Source organism: Pseudophryne corroboree, chromosome 4 (assembly GCF_028390025.1).
Source record: "Pseudophryne corroboree isolate aPseCor3 chromosome 4, aPseCor3.hap2, whole genome shotgun sequence".
In the NCBI taxonomy this organism is placed as follows: Eukaryota; Metazoa; Chordata; class Amphibia; order Anura; family Myobatrachidae; genus Pseudophryne; species Pseudophryne corroboree.
This window is the reverse complement of record NC_086447.1, coordinates 29440242-29456953: the sequence shown is the minus strand read 5'-3', so window position 1 is coordinate 29456953 and position 16712 is coordinate 29440242. Positions and strand designations below refer to the sequence as shown.

Sequence of the window (16712 nt, the reverse complement as noted above, 5' to 3'; positions counted from 1 at the left end):
GCCAGGGTTGAAGAGAGACCAAGCGGTGAGTAGTAAAACTTCCCAAGCTGCACAAAGGACTGACTCTGCCTCAGAATCTGTAAGGATGAGAGTCAGTCAACCATGACAGGAAAGGGATCAAGATAAGAGCATTTAGGACAATTACATTTCTCCCATCTGTGCTGCACCTAATCATGCCACGATACAAGTCCCAGGGGGTAATATGAGCAAAAGGTTTAAAAATGAGTCTGATGCAACTCATGCCCTGCCAAGTACCCTATTCCAAGGTACTGAGCAGCTAGGGAAGGGTGGAGTCCTTCAGAAAGAGCTAAAATCTCTGAGGGGGATTGTCCATCAACCTTTCTTTGAGGTTGAGCTCGAAAATATGTTAAATTCTACAATAATTTATACGTGAAGAGAGATGGTACAGATGTACCAAAAATTGGGGTTATTGAGAGACAGTGGGTAGTGGCCCAGGCAGGGCATGCCCTTTGCATCCCTCTGCCTTCTCAGCAAAGTCCATTAGGCTGGTTACCTTGGGTATTGTGGAGACTGGTATGGTCAGTTCTGTGTTAGAATTAACCCTTGATTTTGTGGAGACCACTGGTCTAAAGTTAGGAACAGAAGGGTCTGGTACTAATAATGTAATAGAACAAAATGTAAGTTGCTCATATCAATTAGACAATACAATTCAGGTGCATGAAAGGGAGTGGGTAGTCTAAGGAAGAAATACATTGGGAATTAACACCTGGTGTCCCACAGCACACCAAGCTGCACCTGTACCAAGACTTGAAAGACTATTGTGACAAGAACACTGGAATAGTGTTTGAGGGCAGGTATGTTTGTCCCAGGTTCTTGTCTTACATGTATTAGAAAAATGAAAACTGCTAGGAAAATGTTTTGTTTTGTCAGAACCTTTTCAGTTTATTGGAAAAGCTGGATAAGGGCCCTGAAAGAGAGATAGGGCAAGTAACAGACGTTGGGCCCAGTTCGGGTCTTTGGCCTCACAGAAGGCTAATCAGGGTTTCAGCTGTGTAAGAGTGTTATAGGGCTGCTGGCCTGATCAGTGTGTGCAGACTGCCTGAGGAGACTGGAGGATCTCTGAAGAGAGAAATATGCTTCTTTATGCAAGTGAGCTATACAAGGTTTACTGGAGAACTCTGTGTTTTTGTTTAGTGATAGTTAGGAACGTCCTGTGTTTAGTTAGTGCCGGACAGGCAAGGTATTTTCTTTTGATGTTTGTTTTATTTTCTGCTTAATAAAACTGGTTGTGGCTGCTGCTTGCGGCCATTTACCCCAGGAAATGGCACCTTGTTCCCTTACAGTGTTACACTATGTATTAGATACTTTTTGTGTTTTGTGTTTTGGTTTTGGATCTTGATCTCCGTTCGGGTTTTGGATCTGAATTGGTTTTGCCAAAACCACCCTTTCAGGTTTTGGTTTTGGATCTGGATTTTTTTGAAAAAGACATAAAAACAGCCAAAATCACAGACTTTGGGGGTAATTTTGAACCTCAATAACATTCATTTCCACTAATTTCCAGTCTGTTCTGAACACCACAATAATATTTTTAGGCCAAAAGGTTGCACTGAGGCCGCTTGATGACTAAGCAAAGAGACACAAGTGGGTGGCACAAACAAGTGGCACATCTAGGAGTGGCACTGCAGTGGCAGACAGGAGATAAGTTTTAAAAACTAGGCCCCAAAGAGCACATAATGCAAAGAAAAAAAAGACGTGAAAGATGGAATTTTCTTGGGCCCTCTCACCCACCCTTATGTTATGTAAACAGGACATGCAAACTTTAACAAACCAATCATTTCAGTGATAGGGTCTGCCAAATGACTGTGGCTGAAATTATTGGTTTGTTTGGGCCCCCACCAAAAAAGAAGTAATTAATCCCCCCACCAAAAAAGAAGCAATTAATCTCTCCTTGCACAAACTGGCTTTACAGAGGCAAGATGTCATCCTCATTCTCTGATTCCTCACCCCTTTCAGTGTGTACATCATCACACAGTATTAATTTGTCCCCATTGGAATGCACCAACACAGGTCCCTGTGTACCTAGAGGCAATTGCTGGTAAAGGTCTTCCAGGAGGAATTTATAATTCATTTTAATGAACATCATCTTATCCACATTTTGTGTAAGTAACCTCCTACGCCGATTGCTGACAAGGTTACCGGCTGAACTAAACACTCTTTCAGAGTAAACAATGGAGGGGGGCAACTTAGTTAAAATAAATACAGTTTGTGCAAGGGCCTCCAAATTGCCTCTTTTTCCTGCCAGTATGCATACTGACTGTCTGACATGTCTACTTGGATGCTGTCATCGATATAATCCTTCTCTATTCTTTCAATGGTGACAGCATCATATGCAGTGACAGTAGACATGTCAGTAATAATTGGCAGCTCCTTCAGTCTGTATCAGATGTCAAAACTTGCACCTGACTGCCCTGCATCACCACCAGTTGGTGGGCTAGGAAATTTTATTATTTTCCCCGCTGCCCCAGTTGCGTGAGAAAATGAAGGATGAGCTGTTGATGGGCCAAGGTCAGCTTGAGTTGACAATTTTCTCACCAGCATGTCTTTTCACCTCTACAGACTTGTGTCTGCTGGATAGAGAGCTACAACATAGGCTTTAAGCGTAGGATCGAGCATGGTGGTCAGAATGTTTTGACCACCCTTGAACAGATTGACCACCCTTGAATTTTGGCAAAGCGAATGAAGGGCTCCATCCACAAGTCCCACATACTTAGTGGAATTGCTCTGTCTTATTTCCTCCTTCAATTTCTCAAGCTGCTTCTGCAAAAGCCTTATGAGGGGAATGACTTGACTCGAGCTGGTAGTGTCTAAACTGACTTCACGTGTGGCTAGTTCGAATTGTTGGAGAACTTTGCACGACACAGAAATCATTCTCCACTGCGCTTGAGTCAGGCACATTCCCCCACCTTTGCCTATATCATAGGTGGATGTATAGGCTTGAATGGCCTTTTGCTGCTCCTCCATCCTTTGAAGCATAAAGAGTGTTGAATTCCACCTCGTTGCCACCTCTTGCTTCAGTTGATGGCAGGGCAGGTTCAGGAGTGTTTGCTGGTGCTCCAGTCTTTGGCACGCAGTCGCTGAATGTCAGAAGTGGGCGGCAATTTTTCGTGCCACCGACAGCATCTCCTGCACGCTCCTGTCTTTTAAAAAAAAATCTGCATCACCAAATTAATTGTATGTGCAAAACATAGGGCATGCTGGAATTTGCCCAGATGTAATGCACGTACAATATAGGTGGCGTTGTCAGATATCACAAATCCCCAGGAGTGTCTAAGTGGGGTAAGCCATTGTGCGATGATGCGCCTCAGTTTCCGTAAGAGGTTGTCAGTGGTGTTCCTCTTATGGAAATCAGTGAAACACAGCGTAGCCTGCCTAGGAACGCATTGCCGTTTGTGAGATGCTGCTACTGGTGCTGCCGCTGTTGTTGCTATGGAAGGCAATACATCTACCCAATGGTCTGTCACAGTCATGTAGTCCTTAGTTTGCCCTGCTCCAGTCATGTAGTCCTTAGTTTGCCCTGTCCCACATGTCCGTGGTTAAGTGGACATGGGTACAACCGCATTTTTCAGGACAGTGAGGACACTTTTCTTAAAGTCCCTGTCTGGGAATTGCTTGCCCATTGAAGTGGAATCTAGATGGGATTTGGAACCGGGGATACAGTACATCCATCAACTGTCTAAATCTCACTGCACTAATTGCGGATACTGGATGCACGTCTAACACAAGCATAGTTGTTATGGCCTCAAAAATCTGCTTTGCAACAGGATGACTGCTGTCATATTTCATCTCCCTCGCAAAGGACTATTGAACAGTCTTCCACTATTTTTCCTCCAAAAATGTGTTCTCCATTTCACAGGACAGCACCCCTTTATTGCTACAGCACACAGAACAGTGCTATTTTATTTTCACAGCACCCCTGTATTTTTACAGCATACAAGACAGGACCAGAGAACTTTTATTTAAAAAAAACAGTACAACTGCATTTTTACAGCATACAAGACAGGACCAGTTTACTTTTATTTTAACAGCACCCCTGTATTTTTACAGCATACAGGACAGGGCTGGTGTACTTTTATTTTTAAAGCAGCACCCCTGTATTTGTGCCAGTGTACTTTTATTTTAACAACACCCCTGTATATTTACAGTATACAAGACAGGTCCAGTGTACATTTATTTTCACAGCACCCTTGAATTTTTACAGCATACAAGATAGTGCCAGTGTACATTTATTTTCACTGCACCCCTGAATCTTTACAGCATACAAGAAAGGGCCAGTGTACCTTTATTTTCACTGCACCCTTGAATTTTTACAGCATACAAGACTGGGCCAGCACCCTTGTACTTTCACATCATACAGGAGGATAGTGCCTATTTACAGCACAGTGACAGCCAGGACAGCAACACCCATGTACAGCTGCATCACCTCTAACAGCACATGAAACCAGTGACAGCCAGGACAACACCACTAACAGCACAGTGACACCACAGTGACAGGACAGCAACCCTAGAGAGCACACACTGACCCCACCCAATGCCACCACCCACAGAGAGATAGAGGTCTGTCTCCCTCACTTTCCAAGTTCAGAGTGAAAATGGCGGTGATGCGTGGCTCTTTATATGAATCCAAAACTTGTGAGAATCTGACAGAGTGATGATGATGTTTTGCCTCGGTCTGGGATCCGAGTCTGCTGGGAAGTCCCGAGCCGGGCTCGGATCCCGGCTTGAATCATGAAGTTTGGGGCGGTTCGGTTCTCAGATAACCAAACCCGCTCATCTGTAATAAATATATATATATATATATATATATATATATATATATATAGCAAAGAAAGAGGCGGCACTCAAAGTCAGCAGAAATGTGAAAGGTATTAACCAAAAGAGCGTTGACGTTTCGGGGACGTGCTCCCCTTCCTCAGAACAATTTAACACTGTGTAAAATCAAACAATAAATACCCACTTACCCGTGGGCCTCCCCCACCAGCGTGCGTCCTCAGTCACGTTTGCCTGCAGACTCCGATGAACACTCCCGGCAGCGGGGCGGATGTGACGTAGCAGGGCCCGGCCTGGTTACCACGGCAACCCATTGTCTCGGCCCTCTGCTGGGCTCCCGCGATGCCTCCAGCTCCCTCAAGCCTGGCGGAAGTGACACACCGGAGCTCGGCTCGTAACCATGGGGACACTGAATATACAAAACAATGAGAAAAACACTACTGAAATATTAAAATAGAAAAAGACATATCACAATATTCATGAACATGACAATTAGGCTGTTCTACCAAAAATCAAACACTTGAGAACAGGTTTGTGAAAACCTGCCTCATGGGGAATACAGGTGTACAAACTCGCCACGTCAAGCGTGGCCAAAACCAAACCCTCAGGGACAGAATCAATGGTCAAAACCATGAGGCAGGGATACAGGCAGTTAGGAGGTTACTGGTTGGTAATGCATTATATGTGGGGCCGGATGTTGATTTCTTTTTGGTGTTACTTGAGTTCATGTTGACACACAATTACTTTTTGTTTGATGGGAGATATTATAGACAGCTAACAGGCTGTGCGATGGGGTCCTCAGTGGACCCGTCGTTTGCAAACTCCTACATGTGGGACGTAGAACGGTGTCTATTTTTTGAAAACTCGGATGTTGCTCAACAGGTTTTCCTTTACTACAGGTACATTGACGACCTGTTTGTCATGTGGAGGGGTACGGAGGAACAACTGGGAGGGCTCATTACTATGCATAACAACTCATCTAGTCCGATTAAATTGACCCTCACTACCAGCAGAGAAGAAATTTGCTTTCTCGACATTCACATCAGGTTAGCGGCGGGCCAGATTGTCACCAAGCTTTATTCTTAACCCACTGACCGTAACACCCTCTTACGTCATGACAGTTTCCACCCGGTCCCCACTCGGAAAGGTTTACCCTACTCACAGTTTCTAAGAGTGTGCAGGGTGAACAGTGACCTTAACGACAGAGACAAACAGTTGAATGAGATGGAAGAAAAATTTAGGCAGAGAGGATACCCATCACCCCTGTTGCAAAATGCTAGAAAGAAAGCCCTGTTGCATAACAGAAATTGGCTACTTAAGTCCTGCACAACCCAGAAATCTAGGGATGCTCTGACTGCTGTCACATGGGTTAATGAATTCAATTCCATGAGCGCCAGAACAAGTAAAGCTGCAAAAAAAATTTGGCCTATTGTGTCGTCTGACACGGACCTCCCGAAGTTATTTCATAAGAAACTTATGCCCAGCTACACCAGAGGGCGTAATATTCGGGATATTGTGGTGAAAACCGATATCTTGAATATTAAGACACCAGCCACACATTTTTTAACAAGAAAGAACGGGTGCTACAAGTGCCTGGGATGCACTACGTGCACATATATGTCACCTGGGGCTACGATCACGCATCCCTTCTCAGGCAAAAAATTTCCAATCAAATGGCCTCTGACAAGTAGCACTAAATTTGTTATATATGTAATTATGTGCCCGTGTGGCAATTATTACGTTGGAAAGACAGAGTGACAATTCAAAACTCGCATGGCACAACATAGACAAGCCATACGTAATGCGCTGAATACGGGGGTGGCTGAACAACCAGTAGCCAGACACTTTCTGGAACTCAAACAAAACATGGCTATGCTGAGATATAGGATTATAAATCATGTCCAACAGAGGGGGTGATAGGGGAAAGAAACTCTTACAGCTTGAGTCCCGGTGGATTTTCAAGTTACAAACATTGCGTCCTAGGGGTCTGAATGACACTCTTGGTCTCATTCACTTTTTGTGACTTTCCCTTTTTTTCAGTCTTGTCAGGTCGCCCTGTGAGAATTAGCATTTGGTATCAGTTTGGGTAAACTTTAGGTTATGAGGGGCCACCTGTTACTATATATAATACATGTATCATTATGGCTAGGTGTCTGTATTAGTGGGTCATGGAGTCACATGATGGGTATGGATGGTCCATTGATACAGCAGTGTGCAGATATTGTTAGTTGGTCTGCCAGAGGATCTTTTCCCTGTACCAGTCACTCAATATGTGTAACTGGCTTTTTAGGGTTTTTTTATGATATTTTTAAGATTTCTGTGTGTATTATTATTATTATTATTATTATTTTTTTTTTCACTTTCACAAACCTGTTCTCAAGTATTTGATTTTTGGTAGAACAGCCTAATTGTCATGTTCATGAATATTGTGATATGTCTTTTTCTATTTTAATATTTCAATAGTGTTTTTCTCATTGTTTTGTATATTCAGTGTCCCCATGGTTACGAGCCGACCTCCGGTGCGTCACTTCCGCCAGGCTTGAGGGAGCTGGAGGCATCGCGGGAGCCCAGCGGAGGGCCGAGACAACGGGTTGGCGTGGTAACCAGGCCTGGCCCAGCTACGTCACATCCACCAGCTGCCGGATGCGGGGAGTGTTCATCGGAGTCTGCAGGCAAACGTGACTGAGGACGCACGCTGGTGGGGGAGGCCCACGGGGTAAGTGGGTATTTATTGTTTGATTTTACACAGTGTTAAATTGTTCTGAGGAAGGGGAGCACGTCCCCGAAACGTCAACGCTCTTTTGGTTAATACACTTCACATTTCTGCTGACTTCGAGTGCCGCCTCTTTCTTTGCTATTATCATGGGGTGGCCCCCCTGTTGGAAGGCACAGGAGCAAGTATTTCATATTCAGCTAACTTAGTGGAGTGCCGGAGTTGCTACAGTACTATATATATATATATATATATATATATATGTGTGTATAAAATGTATCTGCCTACCTCTTTAGTAGGGGCCCTACAGTATGAAGTGTCCTGGGCCCCATAAAGCCTTAATCCAGCTCTGGCTGTGGTCTTACTAACAGAGAGCCCTCTGTGTACCTGTAGAGCAGCTCAGCCTGTTCCCTCTTGGTGAATGCACCCATCCTTGTTTATGTCTTAGTCCACTGGTAAAGGGTGTATAAGGGAGCATCCTGCTTTCACTGTACACCTACCAGAAAGTGTCTGTGTGTCCCCCACACTGTTTTCTCTTGTTAGGAAGAAGTGATATCGGGGGACACCCTGGCAAGTGTCCTTCATGCGTTCCATATTCTTTGATGTCTGGAAAATCTCTAGTTGTGTCAGGGATGTTAACAGCTACTCGTCACACATGGGGCACCTTTTATCATTTATTTCAATAGTCTCAATTTTATTGCAACCAGTATTTTTAATATTTTGAACCCTATATCACTCCCACGGAGAGATGAATTAAGGAGGGAGGGCCAGAGGGTATGCAACCTGGGCTACACAGTTTTAGGTGGACACCCAGTTGGAGCAGCTATGTCCCAGCTCTGAAGCTCTCCCCGTCCTGCCAGCAATAGCAGCAGTATTGTGCTACAGTCATCACATGCTGCTGTGTGGTGGCTGGTCTGTGGTGGTGCAGGAAGGCTGCTGTGTGCTGGCTGGTCTGTGGTGCTGCAGGGAGGCTGCTGTGTGCTGGCTGGTCTGTGGTGGTGCAGGAAGGCTGCTGTGTGCTGGCTGGTCTGTGGTGCTGCAGGGAGGCTGCTGTGTGCTGGATGGTCTGTGGTGTTGCAGGAAGGCTGCTGTGTGCTGGCTGGTCTGTGGTGTTGCAGGAAGGCTGCTGTGTGCTGGCTGGTCTGTGGTGTTGCAGGAAGGCTGCTGTGTGCTGGCTGGTCTGTGGTGTTGCAGGGAGGCTGCTGTGTGCTGGCTGGTCTATGGTGGTGCAGGGAGGCTGCTGTGTGCTGGCTGGTCTGTGGTGGTGCAGGGAGGCTGCTGTGTGGTGGCTGGTCTGTGGTGGTGCAGCGAGGCTGCTGTGTGCTGGCTGGTCTGTGGTGCTACAGGGAGGCTGCTGTGTGCTGGCTGGTCTGTGGTGGTGCAGGGAGGCTGCTGTGTGGTGGCTGGTCTGTGGTGGTGCAGGAAGGCTGCTGTGTGCTGGCTGGTCTGTGGTGCTACAGGGAGGCTGCTGTGTGCTGGCTGCTCTGTGGTGGTGCAGGGAGGCTGCTGTGTGCTGGCTGGTCTGTGGTGGTGCAGGGAGGCTGCTGTGTGCTGGCTGGTCTGTGGTGGTGCAGGAAGGCTGCTGTGTGCTGGCTGGTCTGTGGTGCTACAGGGAGGCTGCTGTGTGCTGGCTGGTCTGTGGTGGTGCAGGGAGGCTGCTGTGTGCTGGCTGGTCTGTGGTGGTGCAGGGAGGCTGCTGTGTGCTGGCTGGTCTGTGGTGGTGCAGGGAGGCTGCTGTGTGCTGGCTGGTCTGTGGTGGTGCAGGGAGGCTGCTGTGTGCTGGCTGGTCTGTGGTGGTGCAGGGAGGCTGCTGTGTGCTGGCTGGCCTGTGGTGGTGCAGGGAGGCTGCTGTGTGCTGGCTGGTCTGTGGTGTTGCAGGGAGGCTGCTGTGTGCTGGCTGGTCTGTGGTGGTGCAGGGAGGCTGCTGTTTGCTGGCTGGTCTGTGGTGGTGCAGGAAGGCTGCTGTGTGCTGGCTGGTCTGTGGTGGTGCAGGGAGGCTGCTGTGTGCTGGCTGGTCTGTGGTGTTGCAGGGAGGCTGCTGTGTGCTGGCTGGTCTGTGGTGCTACAGGGAGGCTGCTGTGTGCTGGCTGGTCTGTGGTGTTGCAGGGAGGCTGCTGTGTGCTGGCTGGTCTGTGGTGTTGCAGGGAGGCTGCTGTGTGGTGGGTGGTCTGTGGTGCTGCAGGGAGGCTGCTGTGTGCTGGCTGGTCTGTGGTGTTGCAGGGAGGCTGCTGTGTGGTGGGTGGTCTGTGGTGCTGCAGGGAGGCTGCTGTGTGCTGGCTGGTCTGTGGTGCTACAGGGAGGCTGCTGTGTGCTGGCTGGTCTGTCTCGTTGCAGGGAGGCTGCTGTGTGGTGGGTGGTCTGTGGTGCTGCAGGGAGGCTGCTGTGTGCTGGCTGGTCTGTGGTGGTGCAGGGAGGCTGCTGTGTGCTGGCTGGTCTGTGGTGGTGCAGGGAGGCTGCTGTGTGCTGGCTGGTCTGTGGTGCTGCAGGGAGGCTGCTGTGTGCTGGCTGGTCTGTGGTGGTGCAGGGAGGCTGCTGTGTGCTGGCTGGTCTGTGGTGCTACAGGGAGGCTGCTGTGTGCTGGCTGGTCTGTGGTGGTGCAGGGAGGCTGCTGTGTGCTGGCTGGTCTGTGGTGTTGCAGGGAGGCTGCTGTGTGCTGGCTGCTCTGTGGTGCTACAGGGAGGCTGCTGTGTGCTGGCTGGTCTGTGGTGTTGCAGGGAGGCTGCTGTGTGCTGGCTGGTCTGTGGTGTTGCAGGGAGGCTGCTGTGTGGTGGGTGGTCTGTGGTGCTGCAGGGAGGCTGCTGTGTGCTGGCTGGTCTGTGGTGTTGCAGGGAGGCTGCTGTGTGGTGGGTGGTCTGTGGTGCTGCAGGGAGGCTGCTGTGTGCTGGCTGGTCTGTGGTGCTACAGGGAGGCTGCTGTGTGCTGGCTGGTCTGTGGTGCTACAGGGAGGCTGCTGTGTGCTGGCTGGTCTGTGGTGTTGCAGGGAGGCTGCTGTGTGGTGGGTGGTCTGTGGTGGTGCAGGGAGGCTGCTGTGTGCTGGCTGGTCTGTGGTGGTGCAGGGAGGCTGCTGTGTGCTGGCTGGTCTGTGGTGTTGCAGGGAGGCTGCTGTGTGCTGGCTGCTCTGTGGTGGTGCAGGGAGGCTGCTGTGTGCTGGCTGTTCTGTGGTGTTGCAGGGAGGCTGCTGTGTGCTGGCTGGTCTGTGGTGGTGCAGGGAGGCTGCTGTGTGCTGGCTGGTCTGTGGTGTTGCAGGGAGGCTGCTGTGTGCTGGCTGGTCTGTGGTGGTGCAGGAAGGCTGCTGTGTGCTGGCTGGTCTGTGGTGGTGCAGGGAGGCTGCTGTGTGCTGGCTGGTCTGTGGTGTTGCAGGGAGGCTGCTGTGTGGTGGGTGGTCTGTGGTGCTGCAGGGAGGCTGCTGTGTGCTGGCTGGTCTGTGGTGCTACAGGGAGGCTGCTGTGTGCTGGCTGGTCTGTGGTGGTGCAGGGAGGCTGCTGTGTGCTGGCTGGTCTGTGGTGTTGCAGGGAGGCTGCTGTGTGGTGGGTGGTCTGTGGTGCTGCAGGGAGGCTGCTGTGTGCTGGCTGGTCTGTGGTGGTGCAGGGAGGCTGCTGTGTGCTGGCTGGTCTGTGGTGGTGCAGGGAGGCTGCTGTGTGCTGGCTGGTCTGTGGTGGTGCAGGGAGGCTGCTGTGTGCTGGCTGGTCTGTGGTGGTGCAGGGAGGCTGCTGTGTGCTGGCTGGTCTGTGGTGGTGCAGGGAGGCTGCTGTGTGCTGGCTGGTCTGTGGTGGTGCAGGGAGGCTGCTGTGTGCTGGCTGGTCTGTGGTGGTGCAGGAAGGCTGCTGTGTGCTGGCTGGTCTGTGGTGGTGCAAGGAGGCTGCTGTGTGCTGGCTGGTCTGTGGTGTTGCAGGGAGGCTGCTGCCACTTAGCAGCAGCAGATTCTTCTGCCTGTGCGGGTATGTAGGGGGAGCAATCACACTGATTGCTCCCCCCTCTGGATTTACCCCCAGATGAGGTGCCAAAATCTCCCCAAAAATATTGATCCTGTAATTGCATAAGGGGTCATGACCATGCTGCCTGCAATTAGGACACACCCCTGAATCCGCAGCAGGCACAGCAATGAGAAAGGGCCCCCCTGTCTCAAGTACCCCACACCCCCCAAAGTCATTATCCGGCCCTGCTCCTACATCAGTAACCGCCTGACAATTTCATATACTGTAAGACACTTTCAGAGAAGATACAAACTCCTCACGCCATTCATATTCAGATAATGCAACTGACAGCTGTCACCTCAGCGTGAAATCACACATAGGTGACAGTTGTGTGTCTGAGGGGTTTGGACCAAGGATGTTGACTGACCAATTTGGCTACTGAGTTAATGGTCCCCCTTTCATATTGTCACCATCTTACCATTGTCCCTAACATCTTTTTCTTTCCAGAGATCCATCTGACCAGCATTCTAGGACCATCTGTGCAATTCCTCAGCAGCCTGAGTGTGAGAGCGAGTGTAGTAAGGTAAGTGCACGACAGCACCATACTAAATACTCATAGTAAATATTCATTTATAAGCCCAGGTGTAAACAACATGTACAGTTGTAGCCACACTCGTCTCTGCACAATGCAAAAGCATTGCGTCATAGCTGTGTCTGTGACTAGCATGCGTGTGTGTGTATATGTATGTGCACTTCCATAGGATTTATTGGATAGTCCAGCCTGGTCAGACAAGCCGCTATGATGCAAGCAACATTGCTGCAAAGAGGAACATGGCTACATATGTACTGTAATGAGAACTTCATGCTTTCAAGGAATGACAGAAGTTGTACTGTGCATTATGTCAACATTTTAAATTAATTTCAATGAAAAATGTATAATTCCTGGTAATGTGTCCGGGAATAAGACATTAATATGGTGTAAATAGAGAGGCACTGATAATACAGCACTGCTGTCATACTATATACTCCTATACACATATACTGATAATCTCCCATACAGTGATGCCAGAGTCAGTGTTACTGTGTGTCAGGGCTGGAGGAGCACAACAGTCATTGTCCTGGGAAATAAGACTCCAGATGGATTCATACAGTTTAGAATGAGATCTGTAAATAGAAACCTCTCAGGTAGATGCAGAGAGTCCCGAAGGACGGCTGCCGCTCCCACCTGTAATCTGAGGTACAACGGCTCACACACACTAAGGAGATGAGGAGCAATTTCCTGGCAGCTGAACACTGATGCTGGTCTGTCAGTAATGCTGTGACTGAATTCTCTCCGGCATTATCTATATTCCCACATGAATTTCTGTGCACAGAATCCACATAAATATAATTCATCTACAATAATCTTTGTGCAGAACATAAACCTCCTGAATACATACAAGCCTATGGCCCTGATTCCAGTAACCTGCAGCAATCACAGTAAACTATCACTATTTTGTGTCTACTTGGAATCGGCCCATAGGCTGCAATGCTGTCAGGAGGTTTATGTTCTGGCTGTTTGCGGTATGTGCGCTCTCGCGATTCGCCTATTCAATTGCAAATTTGTGAAAATGGGATTACCACAAAAATGTTACTGGCAGTGAAAAGTGAAAAATGGGTAAATTTACCTGTACCCCCCAAAATAGCTAGTAGTCTATTGCTGGTTATTATAGAAGTATTTCTGGTATTAAATTGGGTCAAATGACTGTTATATGCATTTTTAAAAAATTAAAAAAAATTTTTTTATTGAAAGCATTTTTTTTTCCAGCAAAATAAGTGCTAAACGTAAATATAGGGTGCATAAAATGGGTATAACTATATTTTTGGGTCATTTTATGAGGACTTAAAAAATAAAGTGGAACCAGATCGATTACTCCCACATGCAAATCTAAAATCACTTGTGTCACTCATAATGCACCGCAATATACCTGTCCCATACATTGCACCACAATTTCCATCATTTTGTACTTTTTCACCCCCAAAATGACATGACATTATTGTCCAATTAAAAATAATTCAAAAGTTCTAAGAACCTAATTAGTCATGCAGGGGTTGTCCCAGAGGTTAAAAATTAGGGATTTTCCCCAAATTTATCACCTGCTCAGAAGTGGTGAATTGAAATTTGCTTTAAAAATACTGTGAATCTGTTTTTAAAGACAACTGAATAGGCGCATTTCATCATTCCTTTGTTGCAAATTAAATTTTGCCCTATATTGTAAATGACTATTATTATTATTATTATTATTATTGTCTGTCATTTATATGGCACCACATGGGATCCGCAGCACCCATTACAGAGTACATAAATAAATGAACAAAACAAGAATAAAGCACTTACAGTTTGAGACAATATAAGACAAGTACAAGGTATACTGTATACAGAAAACCATAGGATAGGTTCAAGGGCCCTAGGGGACCCTATTGCTCTCCCAGAGCCTTTTCACAGCTTTCACAAGCCTCTACACCTATCTAGATGCCTCTCTATTGGTCTAGTGATCGAAATGGACAAGTACCTAACATCACAGCTCTCTGCTAAAACACAGCAGCCCCAGCAAGAGAAGCACCACGCTGAGACCAACATGGCGCCGGACACATATACCACTCATGACCTGCCTGCATCCAAAAAGGCTGCAGCAGCACAGGAAGACTCTGGTCTGCCTCAGGTGCATCAGTCACCTGATGCTCCGGTCACATATCAAGAGGTAGTAGAAGCCATTAAAAGCACAATGACATCGCTATTGTCCCAAGCTGTCTCAGAGATTTCACAACAACAACTGACAGTCAGAGTTACTGACACTGAAAATAGGATTGGTACTATTTGCCATAACATGGCTGATGTGCAGAGTGATATCAAACAGCTTCAGAGGGAGAACCATCAATTGTGGAATAAGATGGACGATTTAGAAAAATGTTTGTGACGCAATAATGTAAGAGTGGTAGGATTACCTGAATCAGTTAAAGTGCCAGCCCTGGTCTCCTTCATCACTGTCTCGCTCCCTAAATTGCTGTATATTGAGTATGAATGCAAAGAGCTTGTTGTGGAGAGAGGGCACAGAGTAGGCCCCCCACCCAGACCGAATGATTCCAGACCAAGGGTGGTCATATTTAAGTGCCTAAATTACTTGCATAAGATGGCTATATGGAAGTTGTCTCGTAAAGTCCAGAATCTTGTATGGAAAGGGAAGACAATATGCCTTTTCCAGGACTTTTCTGTTGAATAGACAAGAGTACGTAAAGCATTTTCACCTGTCTGCTCCTCCCTTGTTTCTGCAAAGACAAAGTTTGCTCTCATGTTCCCGGGCCCACCTGCATATTTTTCTTGGGGACACTCACTATGACTTCACTACACCCAGAGATGCCCAGGCATTCCTAAGAGAAGAACGTTCCTCTGCTCCTGACGACATCACTGATCCTCCCTCATCATCAAAATTATTATTGTTGATTATCTGCAACTGCTCATCCTAATATAGAAATTTATATATGGTATTTATATGATTGTTTATTCATATGTTCTGCATTCTGTATGATGTTACATTTCTGATACTGAGCTCTACAGATATACCCTTCTGTATAATACATGCATTATCTACTCAGCTACTGAGCTTTAATTTTCATATTTACTTTCCAATTCCTCCTCCCCACCCCTTTTTCCCCTTTTTCCCCTTTTTAAGTGTGATGTTATTTGAATCTTAGACATACTCCTACTATTATCGGTTATTCCCCCGCTCCCCTCCCCTTCCTCTGACTCTGATATATATGGGTTAAACACACATATATATATATATATATATATATATTAGATAGGCTATCCTTACTTAGTCCTCTTGACCTTGTCTAAGGGTATTGTATCACTGCAATCAAAGGGCTATGCAGGGAACTCCTCATGTTCAAGATTGTATCCCTATAACTGTATGTGCTCTCATGCATGTGTCCACCTATGTTTACATTTTTTTCATTTGGTGGAAGTTACTGATTGGTTTATTTGTTTTGTTGATCATGCTGGTATTGTCTCTATTTGTTGCTCCCTTGTCTGTCTAGTTGGTCCTTCCCCTAAAGTCTTTTTCATCCCCGTTCTCGCTATGATTGTAGGTATGGTCCAAAGCCAATCACTGTCTGTATATTTACTAAAAAAGCAAATATTACTGCCACACATATGACAGAAATTAAAATTGGATCCCTTAACATAGGGGTATTCAACTCGCCAGCAAAACAGCTAAAGGTTCTGGTATATCTTAACAGACAACATTTAATTATTGCCTATTTGCAGGAAACTCACCTTATGGAGGTGGAAACTGTCGATCTCCAGATGTTTAATTGGTGGGTATTGGCCTCGTCCCCTTTTTACCTTTAAATCCAGGGGGTTGTTATATTGGTGTCTAAATCTAGCCCATTAAACATAGTTTCCACACATTGTGATCCCGAAGGAAGATATATTCTGACTACATTTAAACTTTACAATATCACTTATCCCGGATGTAATATATATGCTCCTAATGTATACAACAAAACTTTCTTTCGTCAACTTATTTATTGCCCTCTAGTCCATCTAATTTGATTTTATATGGTAATCTTGATTTCATTTTACATTCCTACCTAGATAAATCACGTTCCCCAGCAGCTAAGTCTGCATTGCCTAAATTAGGTATCCCTCATTTATTTAAATCGCTCCAATGAGTTCATACTTGGAGAGCCCAACATCCGACTGAGATTATTCTTGTATATCCTCTGCACCCCATTCCTTATCCTAGATTGACTATATTGCCTTATCAAACATCCTCTTACCACGTGTGCTAGACTCAGGTGCAGGGTGTGCTGTGTGGGCCCTCCTAGACCTTGGGGGCCCATGTGCTCTGCACACACTGTACCCATTATAAATATGCCAGTGGTTAGGTGCCATCATAGGGAGTATTGAGTATAAGTGTAAGTAAGAGAAGGAAAGGCACATGAGGGGAAAAGGCCCTGCTCTTGTGAGCTTACAATCAAAAGGGGGAAGGACTAATAGACCAGGGTGACACAGAAGGGATTGACAATGAGCATGGGCTAGAGGTATTAGGAGGACAGTTGACAGGGTTTGGTGAAGAAGTACATCTTGAGAGACAGTTTGAAGTTTTGTAGAGAGGTGGAGAGTTGGGAAGGTAGAGAATTCCTGAGATAGGAAGGTGTCAATAAGTATGTCGATAGGGATGTTGAAATAACCATAGATAGTGGAGGGAATGTCTGAGGAGAGTAAGTAGGGAAGCCAAGAAGCAAAGTTGTAG

General features: G+C 46.8%; 1 long non-coding RNA gene across 1 annotated transcript in view; it reads left to right on the top strand.

The window, feature by feature from the left end:
• Nucleotides 1-1060: 1060 nt before the first annotated feature.
• Nucleotides 1061-16712, top strand: part of LOC134911075 (uncharacterized) — a 113773-nt gene continuing 98121 nt past the window's right edge. The window contains exons 1-3 of the long non-coding RNA XR_010176305.1: nucleotides 1061-1110; nucleotides 7280-7504; nucleotides 11923-11998. This is a non-coding gene — a long non-coding RNA (uncharacterized LOC134911075). The remainder of the gene's footprint in view (nucleotides 1111-7279; nucleotides 7505-11922; nucleotides 11999-16712) is intronic.